This window comes from Miniopterus natalensis, chromosome 13, assembly GCF_054644295.1.
Source record: "Miniopterus natalensis isolate mMinNat1 chromosome 13, mMinNat1.hap1, whole genome shotgun sequence".
Classification (NCBI taxonomy): Eukaryota; Metazoa; Chordata; class Mammalia; order Chiroptera; family Miniopteridae; genus Miniopterus; species Miniopterus natalensis.
In genome coordinates this window covers 31,147,784-31,158,738 of record NC_142093.1, presented here as the reverse complement: position 1 = coordinate 31,158,738, position 10,955 = coordinate 31,147,784, and the positions used below count along the sequence as shown (strand labels likewise).

The following is a 10,955-nucleotide window of genomic DNA, read 5'->3' as shown; positions in this document are numbered from 1 at the left end:
TTTTTGTCATGCAGCCTAATTTAAAATTCTTGGCATATATGAGCATTTTATTCATATTATGACTGTAATCATTTGTTTTGTTTTAATACAATTTAACTCAGAGTTACTATATAGAGAGCATTAAATTTTTGTGATGGCCCAGTAGAGCCAAATGTATTTCAGAAGCAAATCTGAGCCAGAGGGCATTATTTTACAGATGATGACATGGGGGTACAGAGAGGTTAAATAATATGTCCTCAAGACACACAGCTAATTGGTGAAAGATGTGGTCTAGAATACAGATCCCTGGATACAGGTCTCGTACCATATTTTTTTCTATATCCTGCTGCCTCTGTTAGTGAAAGAATAAAAGGACATTCTGCGATGTGGACTTTTCCCCACATATTTTTTAAATGCCATTAAAGATTATAGCATAATCTATATTGTGCTGTGAGTAGGAGAAGCATAATTTCCAGCACCATAAAAATGTTCCGCTAAACTCAGGCAGGATTGAAATTGGTGTAAATATGGGACCAGGTAAACATGGGACAACCACGCTGAGCTGAAGACAGTTCTGAGACTTCAACCATGAAAACATGGGAGTGGCCAAAGTGAAATGAATCACCCCCATCCTACATTTGCTTTGTTATTTAATATCCTCAAGTAGCCATCCCTCCATAGTCCAGAGCTTTTGCTCACTCCCTCCAATTCATCTTGACTCATCTGACTTTAAACTTGTCCCAGCTTTGTGTTAAGAGGAGGTCCAATGGCTTGGTCCAAATGCTTTTTGTATGGTGCTCCAAGGAACACCAGGGCCTCTAGTGGCTTTCTCAGGGGGGATATCAGGTTAGGCATCCATTCTTCCCAATCTGACTTCAATCAGAGATGTTCTTGGTTAACCTGCATCAGTATCTTGCATAATACTTAACCAGAAAAAAACATAAATAAATTCTGCTTTATAAGCAATAGTAATAAAAACAAACAAAACTATGTTGGAAATCCACTGGAGTAGCTCATTTCTAAGGTGCCTACCAGGTCCTTCAATCTATGAAACATGTGAGGACAAGATGGGCCTAACGGTGCCTTTCCAATCACACCAAGTAGGTCTGATTCTGTCAAGGATCAATCCATATTGTTGAAGGTGCCCATCGTAGAAATTCTGAGGGAAGCCCCTCTTTCCCTTGAGGGCCTTCTAGGCCATAAAGCAACCCAGCATTCTAGTTCAAATCAGAAAGTCACAGTTGAAATAAATTCCCTGCCGTTTCCCCTTAGACCCACTATGAAAAAGGTCTGGGGTCTTATGAGGCTCTGATTTAACAAGTTCATCTCAATTCATTCATTGAACATCAACTATATGCTATCTATTAGGTTGGTACTATTCTGATTTGGGGCTGAGATTTATCATTTTGTTGTTACTATTTATTTTTGGTTTGCTTTTGTTTTTCCATACTTAACCCCGAACGATAGCCCTACATCTCCATAGAGTAAGAAAACTTAGGGACTGATGTCTTTTTTCCCCTCATATATTTCCATTGAATTCTTCCAACCTCTATTTAACACCAACCGAGCATCCATTACCGAACTAGTGCAAGAATATATAGAAGAAAAGTTTAAAAATATGGTCCCTCTCTTCAAGGATTTAGAGTGTATCTGAGAGAAAAACCTTCCCCACACAACACCAACCGGTAACAAAGGAAGATACTAAATTAGCTACAACCGCCTGCCAAAGGTAAACACTAAATTTGCTTTGCAGGATGGAAAGGGTGAGATTGGGGCAAGCTGGAGTTTCCAGTGGTCTGACCTGTTTGTTGAAGGTCTAAAAGGATTTGGACAAGAAGAGAGAACGATTCTTTAAGGGAAAGGGGAGAAAGTAGAAGACAAGCCCCCCAGGGCCAGCGGCTTTGGGGTGAAAGCTGGCTATGTGAGAGAGCCCGGACGCCCAGCCTCTGCCACCCCTCGCTGGAGTTTGCTGGTCAAGTGACTTACCCGCTCTGGTCTCAGCCTATCATGGTCCGATGGAAATCCAGTTCCTGGGCTCTCCTCTCGGAGGCGCATCTCTATTTAAAAGTGTTTAATGCCTGCCACGTGCTTAGCGCTCACTACCTGTGAGAGAGCCACGCATTATTATTACCATAATCTTCATTTACCACCTGCTTCCCTCACTTGAACCCATTACTCACGCCGTCCCTCTCCCAGACGGAGCTTTTCGCCTTCTCCCGGGGTTCACGTACCTGCTCTTTGCGAGATGAGTTTACTAAATGTTCCATGTTAAAGTGACCATTTCCAAGTGCTTGAGGGGACTTAAAAGGGGGAAACGGTGTTATTGCGGGATTCCTCAGTAAGCAGGCTTATTTTTCAGAAGTGGAGGGCGGTTGAGGGTGGATCAGTTCCCTCTCGGAGGCAGTAAGAGGAAACAGCCTGGTGAGTGTCTAAGGGGCCGGAGGAGCCAAACTCTCTTCCGAAGGAGGGGGCTCCCCACATGCCAACAATCTTGCCCATTTTCCCATTTCTTCCATGACCTCTCTTTCCTAAACCAGCGAGGATAATCTGGGAATGAATTCACATTTTCTAAGGGAGAAATACTGCCAGGCTTGTTAATCTCATGCAGATGTGATGTTACTTTTACTATGTTGTACTATGGCTTCTTAAAAAAACAAGTTGGAAGGAGGGGGGGGAGTGGAGGGGGAAAGAAGCCCACCAAAAAACACACACAGATATTCGCCAACCCATATGGTCAGTAATTGCTGTTTAATAGTCCTCCTATTACAAACCTAAGAGGCAGCAGCCTGAATTACCAGTAGAGTATTAATAAACAGGAATGAGTTAATAGTGCATAAAGACCTTCCAGTGGAACAGTGGGGGAGTTGAATATTCTTTTCGTCAGTCAGCTGTAAGTAATTACTGCATGGTGTGCTTCTGACTATTACCATAACAGAGCAATTGGACGTGAAGAATGGGTAATAGTACGGACACGGAGGTATTTTTAGAATATCCGCAGTGAAGCAGGTAACCGGCCTCCTCCAGTAGAAACCTTTCCATAAGTTTCTTCGAAGGCTTTTTTTTTTCCCCTCCCTCCTTATGACATTTAGCCAGGGTAGAATTTTAAAAAGATCAATCTAATAAATTATTTAAAATAACTTTACAAAGAGGACGCCTGTGATATGTAAATAAGAAGTCAAGAAGGGAGGAAGGCGAAGCCCGCGGAGCCCTGGCGGACGGCAGGCATCTCGCAGCGGCCCGGCCCCGCGCGCTCCTCCGAGAGCGCGGCCCGGGCGCGAGGCTGCTCCGGTGGAAGCGAAGGTATTCAAATCAGAGCTGTAACTAGGATCGCTGGAGTCGCGGGCTTTCTAAAATTGAGTTAGTCATCCTCGGTGATTTAATGATGCATATCATTTACTTTACAATATCATCGCGGAGGCACTGAGCGAGCCGCCGCGCCTTCTTGGCGGGGCTGCGGGTTACCCGGCGCGCGCGCGGGCCGAGGCCGTGTCTTAACCGCGCCACGTCCGTTCTCGGGCGAAAACAGCTGGACGCTTTGATCCAGACGGCAGTAATTTTGCAAACGCACACAGATATCATTTAAGGAATATTTGCGGGAGGGGGGATTTCAAGGCCTATAGGTCCTCCCCCTGCCTCCCAGCTGCGTAGGCCAATGCTGATTTTCCAATTTGCAGGTTTGTTAAGCATCCTGGAATGTTTTGGTTCTCAATCAAGAATATTCTTCCCAAGTGGTTCCAGAGTCCTACGCTTGAAAATAAACGTGCGCCCTCTTTGTGTCCTAGCAGCGTGGGCTCCGTCGTTCAGCAGAGCGCGGGACAGAGCCAGGCAATGCCTCGGATGGATCCGTCCTACAGGTTTTTAACCCGCCGGTCTCCCGGGCTGGAGCAGCTTTCCTCCGGCCCAGCCGCAGGCTCGCCTCTGTGCGCACCGCCGGCAGCTGGCGTCCAACTGGGGTGACTCAGGGGCGAGCCCCACGCGCTCCTCCTGGCAGGATTCCTGCCCGACCAGTGGCACAGGAGCTGAGCAGGGACGAGCTGCCTCAGGGTTAGCGACTCGGGCTCCCACCTGAAAGAGAGGCGCAGCCAGTGAGGCGGGTGGCGATGCTCAGCTGATCGCTGCGGCGGCTCGGAAGTCCTCTGACAGACTAGCGTGTGCGAATAAACACCGTCACGTTTATGCGTCATGGTGTCTGAGGCCTGCCAGCCAGCATGTTCTGCTTCATCTAAACACTGCGCACCCCCCCCCTTTTTTTTTTTTTTTTTTGCTAAATGATGCTGCAGTGCAAATTTACAGATGGGTATTTCACCTGTTTAGTGGGTCATTCTTAATGGGAGTCAAGGGCACACCTGGAGAGGTGCTACTGGGGGCCAAGAGAGAGAAGTAGCTTCTCCACCTCACTGGTTTTCATTTATTTTCTTCATGTGTTTGAAAAGAGAATGGCTCTCTTTTCCTGAAGTCTAAAATGAAAATCTGGCCAATTAAATGTCAATTTTTTTAACAAAGTTTTCCACAAAGGACAAAGTTCAATGGTGGTTTCTAGAAAGTGCTCAAGACCTCATGATTTAGGGCATCTCAGTGTTTAGCATCTTTGTGTTTCAAATTTAGTGAAATTTGGAGATACTTCTAACTGACTTTGCATGTGATTGCACAGTGAATGCGCCCCATCTAAACTTACTCTACAGCCCGATTAATCATGAACTTCCCTAAGGTGTGGGCTGTACCCCTGGGGTTTATACCTAGAGTTGCCTCTCCATTTGTAGCACTAGCAAAGACTTCCCCAGGAAAAGATATCATCAACAATCAGAGCTGGGGCTATTTTAGATCTAGGGAACCCTCTAGGGATCAAAAGAATAAGAGGTTTTTCCCAAGAGTGAGAGTAAGGGGGGAAAGGAGGATCCAATGCCTTTATGTTTCCATTTAGCTCTAAGGAGCCCAGGGGGAAAGAAATACCTGGAATTATTAAGAAACCAAGCAGTTTCAGAGGCTACCATTTCACCTCTTCAGTATTTCAGCAGGTACCTCTCTAGTCAAGAATTCTTAGTATTTTCTGGTGTTCCCATTGAAATAACTTAGCAGGCCGACACACCATTCAGAACCAGTGAAAAGGTAAATTATTTAGAATTGATTGTGCAACTCAATTTGTAAAAAACATTCCAGACTGGTTGACTTCGGCTACCCTACTTATAGGTTAACAGGACAACCAGTAGAACTCACCAAAAATTGTTTTTCAGCATTTGACAAATAATCATCTGAAATGTCCAGTGACATATTAGTGTATGACATATAGCAGTGATAATAACAGAGGTCTAAATAACCTGGCCTCTGCCTACTTCATTGATTTAATCTCCCAACACCCTCCCATGGTTTTATGTCAGTTCCTCCATTACCATGAGCTTATCCCTGCTTCTGGGTTCTTTCACTGTCTGTTCCATCTACCCAGAAGGCATACAGCCTCGGTTTAAATGTCATGTCTAAGAAACTATGCTGAATAACTTTCCAGGCATTCTCTAAGCACTACTCTGCTTTATTTTCTTCACAGCATGTGTACTAGGTGATATTTTCTTGTTTGTATGTGTGCAAGTTGAACTGTTCTCAATATGTGACTCCTTCTCTGCTATAATATACATGGCATGTGACAAGTAACTATGGGTAGAAAATAATCGAATCCTTACCCCATGGATGTTAGGGTTGGCCATGTGACTTGCATTGGTTTACTACATGTTGGCAGGTGTGAGGCAAGCAGAGACTTTAAATATATTGTGTGTCTTGCTTACATCCTGGTGCTTCTGCCATTCCCTATAAGAAAATAATATTTCATAAGTAGTCATTTTTAAAAGAAAAATGAAGAGGCCCGGCCGGGCATGGTTCAGCAGTTGAGCATTGACCTAGGATCTAGGAGATTGCGGTTTGACTCCTGGTTGGGGCACATGCCCGGGTTTCGGGCTCGATCCCCAGTGGGGGGTGTGCAGGAGGCAGCCGATCAATGACTCTCTCATCATTGATGTTTCTATCTCTCTCTCTCCCCCTCTCCCTTCCTCTCTCTGAAATCAATAAAGATATATTAAAAATAAATAAGAGAAAAATGAAGAGACTCTTAGAACAAAACTTAACCTAATTAGAGGCCTAGACCAAGTCCCCCCCTGAACTGAAGGAGTGCTATTTCAGCCTACCCATGGGACTATTAGCAAGAAAACAAATACTTGTTTGAGTCTCTGAGATTTGGGCTTGGGTGTGAAGCTTGCCATTCATCGTAAGTGTGCCAGTTGCTAATTAATATAGAAACTGCACCAGAAATGGATACTTGGGTCAACAAACTTAAAATATGTGTCATTGGGTTTGGGCTGAGTAGCAAGTAGAGAGAAACTCTAAAACACTGTCATCAGAAGCTGGAACAATGACAGCCCATGTTATATAGTAACAAAACATAAAACTTTGAATGTAATAACCTAGAAGGCAAAAAATGTACTAAGTGTACTTATAGTATTGGGCTGAGAAGTTTTTGAGGCAGAACATTCGTAGTATGAGTTGGCTGCTATTATCTTCATTTGATAAGTTACTACAAGAAAGAGATGAGCTTGGCAGATATTGACTGGTTTGCAAGCAGGACTGAGGGGAAATGAGAGAACCCAGAAATTCTGGAAATTTTAAGAGTGAAAAATTAAACCATTTCTCTATATCTAAAGGGGTGGCCTTATACCCACAATAAAAAAAGTAAATATCAGTGTGTCCCTGAAAGAAAACTACATGGATGACCAGATATAAACTCCAGTACTAAGGAAAAGACAAAAAGAGGAGTGTGTAGAGACCTCAAAGCCTCTCAGAGTATGGTATCCATACCTTAACACACACACAATAGTGATGAAATGTCAAGGAAGCACAAAACAGCAGTTATTCTGTGAAAGAGAAAAGCAGAATCTACTGATTGAAGCAGCTTGCCTACTTGTGTGCCTTTTTTTGAAAGTCAGTAGAGAGAAATTAAAAAGCAAGTGAAGAAAGTCTAAAATGCAAAAAGAAGACCAAATTGCATAGTAAAAAAAAAAAAAAAAAAAAGAGGGAGGGATTTGGTCTGCCACAGTGAGGGTGTGACAGGACAAAGGATCAGCAAAGTCTGGAGCATTTTATAGAGACTAAAAAAAAATTCCCATAGGTGATTGATTAGACAAGATAAGGTGCCCCGAGGCCAAGAGTTCAAGAGTTTATGTGGTCTATTTAAAAGTTTTCTGACTTAGTGGAGGGCATTTTTAAAGATAGCTAAAAAATGTTGAATTAAATTTGTGAAGTAAATGCACATCCCCAAAAGTGTTTATGCCCATTTTGTATTTTTTAAATCTCTCATATTTGTGGGAACTAAAGTGTGCCCAGGACATGTAAAAGTTAGTTTCTTATGCTATGTAACTTCCCTTCTCTCTTTATCACCCCACTCCAACTGCTCCCCCGCCCCCATCCTGGAGGGCTATGCAGAGTCAGTTTTCTAAAAGCGAGTCTTTTTCCAGTATTTCCTGAAAAGAACTTGTTTCTCACGCATGTGTGTCTTTTTTTGAAGAAGGCAATTTTAGTAAGAGAACATGTAATCACCCAGACAGCATTCCTGCAAAGGGACACATTAATAGGAACTCTGCCACATATCTTTATTAACTCAGATCCAAAAGGTGGAAAATCATAGAAAATTCCCTCTCAGCTGAAAATTCTAATACACATACTATAAATAGTTTCATAATTCTTATGACAGAAACCAAAAGAAAAGCAAAGAATTATGTAAATAGGCAGATGCCATGGTTATATCCTTTCTTTTTAATTCCCTTCATAATCACCAACACATTTAATAATTGCTATTTACCATTGTCTTCCTTTACATATTTTTTATCAACAGTGAAGAGAAACAAAATTCGAAAATAAATAGAGAGGGGGAAATACCTTGAAAAGACATTGCCTAATTTAAAATAGCTCTTATGTTTACATATATGGTTGTGTTTGATCTTCCTAACAAACTGGGCAGGGTAGGGCTGGGAAGAGAGGTAGCCCATCAGGATGTTTTTTCAGTCATAAATGCCTGGGTAGAATCCCACTCATTAGGTGTAAGGCTTTCTGCAGGTTAATGTCGCTGAGGCTCCCTTTACATCATTTGTAAGATAAGCATATAACCCTACCTCAGAGGTTTGCTGTGGGGATTAAAAGAGGGAAAATAAAGCCTTGATACAAAGGACTAAATAAATAAGTCTATAAATAGCAGCTAGAGTTAGTATTGCAAAGGTGTTACTATTTTTTCCCCACCTGACAGCTGATGTGTCCAGAAGCATGCCTGAGCACAGGGAAGGCAGCTGTCTCTTTTTACACGAGGCAACTTGTCCTTGTTTGACACTTCTAACAAAAAATAATAATAATCCATTAGGAAAATATGTATTGATGTCATTCTAACTAAATTATTAAATATCTTTTTAACAAATGTGTCAATTTAGTTACAATCTTTCAAAAATGCAGTGAGTCACAGCCTGAGTGTAGGCACAGCCCCCAAAGGTCAGGCTCAATCTACAGGGTGGCCCTCTGCCGTCTCTCCCTCACCCCTTGCTAGCTAACTCTTACCTTAATGACATAATTAAATGGCTATAAAGTTCCATAATTCTTGCTTCTTTCATTAACTGGAAGAAAGCCTCTTCTCTTCTCAATGTTGAAGATTCTGCTGTTTTACTTTGCAGAAGTTTCAAAACTCCCTAACAATGACAAAGAGTGCTCTTTCTAAAAAAAATTAAATGTGCCCGGCCGGGCGTGGCTCAGCGGTTGAGCGTCGACCTAGGATCCAGGCGATCGGGGTTCGATTCCCGGTCGGGGCACATGCCCGGGTTGGGGGCTGCAGCCAATCAATGACCCTCTCATCATTGATGTTTCTATCTCCCTCTCTCTCCCCCTCCTTTCCTCTCTCTGAAATCAATAAAGATATATTTTAAAAAAATAAAAATAAAAAATAAAAAATAATTTAATGTGAGAATTTGATTGGAAATGCAAACTTTCAATCAACTATGTAAGTCGTCAGCTGAAATTCGTTCTCTGTGTCTTGCTGTTGGCTGGTTTGCACCAAAAGTCATCCTAGATAACAGATATGAAGTTAGCAGAAGCCAAAATCACTGAATCAAATGATTCTCTTGAAAATCCTCCTGGGCTCGAGTGGTACCCCCTTCCACGGAGGCTCAAGTTCTTTAGGAAGGAAAAGTGTGAGCTTGGGGGGCGAGACACAGAATACATATCGCAAAGTTTACAACAGTTTCTGGAAACCTCTCCCTTTTTTCCTTTGACCTTCCGTTAGTTTAACAACAGTTGAGTTCATTTATGTTAAATTAGTTCCGTTAATTCAGGCAGAGATGGAAATGATCTCGATTAGAGGCATAAAGGGGTGGCCACATACCAGGAGCCCGCGGTGCCGCTGGGGTAGGAAGAGGTGCGTGGAGAAGGTGCGCTCTGTAAGCTGTTCTCACCTCCGCGTGCCTGGGCGAGCCCCGGAAATATCTTTATGTCCAAGAGGAGACTCAGAGGGCTGAGCATGGGAACCCCCTGTGATGAAGGACAAGGTGCCACCTCAGCACACACCCTGGGAGGACTTTCCAGGACAGGGGCTGGTGACACTATATGGCAGAGACAAAACCATCAGCCAAAGCTGAGATGAGCCAGAAGCATCTGGGGGATTTCTGAGGGTACTGACCAAACCACAGGAGAGCAGGTCGCAAGTCAAACCTGCTATCGACAGCTATGGGGCAAAGAGCAGCCAGGAGAGGAGAGACCTGGCTATGTCCCTGTGCAGCGATGTCCCTTAGGGTGGAGACGACTGTGCACAAGTAACTGCTCCAAGGTGTTACCCTCTCTTGGCAAATCATGTGCCCTGGTGCAGGCCTTGCTGGTCCGCAGGAAAGGAGGTCTTTTGACACTGGTCATCTCAGAAGAGCGGCTATTTTTGCCTTTTTACAATTCATTCTAAGTTGAAGTCTTTGTTTGCTATAGCCCCGTCTTTCGAACACTGAGACATCATTTTGAGGAAGAAAAAAGTAGGGGTAGGGGAACAATCTGAAAGACTGAGCATTTTCCTGAAGCGACTTGTTTTTTGAAAGAAGACTCTGTACAGCATCATACTTAGAATAGATTGAATGTTAAAATGAAAGGAGACTTGCACACCAGAAGTGACTGAAATATTGCTAATGGATAATAAGTTGCTTTTTTCCACTCAGTGAAGTGGAATTTCATAGGCCAGATCAGTGTTTTTAGATATTCAAAGGCAACATTTATTTTCTGCACATCTGAGCATAGCATGAAGAAATTTCCAACTCCATTGTATGTATGCACATGTATAACATAAGACTAGAGGACTGTACTCTACACATCATCTTAGGGGGGTTTCCTGCATAATGAGATTATGATTGTTTATATTTTTATTTTTCACTTTTCACAACCTTCAATTTTTCTGTGACAAGTATATATTAGCTGTTTAAAATCAAAGATGTATAAATACTATTTTGAAATAATTTATTTATATCTTCTAGTTGTTTTCATCTAAACCCCAACTGTTTTTGAAAAACAGTGAAATAGTTGGTCAGTCAGTCCTGTTTTATTTATATATATATAAAGGATTTATGAGTTAAAAAAATATATATATACACAAACTCATAAATCCTTTCTAACTTTAACTGTTTTCTTTTTTAATCCCTTTATTTCAAAGATCATGTTGTGTCTCCTTTTCTCTCTTAAAGTTTCAAAATGGCCTTTGGCCAAATGCAATAAAATGTTGCCCTGACCTGACATAAAGAATGGAGTATGTATTTGAAAGCACTTTGAAAACTTTAAAGGGCTTTAAAAATGCATGGTGGTATTGGTGGTGGGAGGAGGGGAAGGTGGGCTGAGGGGGAAGAGACCTGTAAGAGGAGAAACTAGATTGTATCTTTGCATAACATAAATTTCAAAGGTCCTTCCTAAATAAATTTGCAAACAGAAGCAAA

The 10,955-nt window shown here is 42.4% G+C and overlaps 1 long non-coding RNA gene across 1 annotated transcript; it reads right to left on the bottom strand.

The window, feature by feature from the left end:
• Positions 1–2,721: 2,721 nt before the first annotated feature.
• On the bottom strand, positions 2,722–8,403 carry LOC107528694 (uncharacterized). Its single transcript, XR_001602398.2, has 3 exons — positions 8,251–8,403; positions 5,652–5,775; positions 2,722–4,044 (listed from the first exon to the last, which is right to left on the bottom strand). It is a non-coding gene; the product is annotated as an uncharacterized LOC107528694 (long non-coding RNA).
• Between the last annotated feature and the right edge of the window lie 2,552 nt (positions 8,404–10,955).